We start from the raw sequence: 355 nt of genomic DNA, 5'->3' as shown, positions 1-355 counted from the left end.
CTGGGATGGGGGGGTGGCATGGATAAGGGTGGCAATGGGGATGCGGTGCCAGGCTGGGACCCAGGGGGTTTGGGGGCTCCCAGCCACACTGGGGTGCCACGGGCAGGGTGGCGCCAGGGTCCCCATCCCGGCGCTGTTAACCCTTCCCTTCCTGGCAGGATTTGGCCCGCTGGACATGACCGTTTGCATCCTGGGCTCGCCCATCCCCTTCCTGCCCGTTCTGCTGGAGGGTGGCACCCGCTGCCCAGGTGGGTGCCATCCCCTTGTCCCCACACCTGCCTGTGCTGCCTGACCCGCACTGAGAGGGAAACTGAGGCAGGGGAGCAGGGCGGCAGCAGCCCCCCGTGTCCCGTTA

This window comes from Geospiza fortis, unplaced genomic scaffold (assembly GCF_000277835.1).
Source record: "Geospiza fortis unplaced genomic scaffold, GeoFor_1.0 scaffold450, whole genome shotgun sequence".
Lineage (NCBI taxonomy): Eukaryota > Metazoa > Chordata > Aves > Passeriformes > Thraupidae > Geospiza > Geospiza fortis.
Note: the sequence above shows the minus strand (reverse complement) of the source record.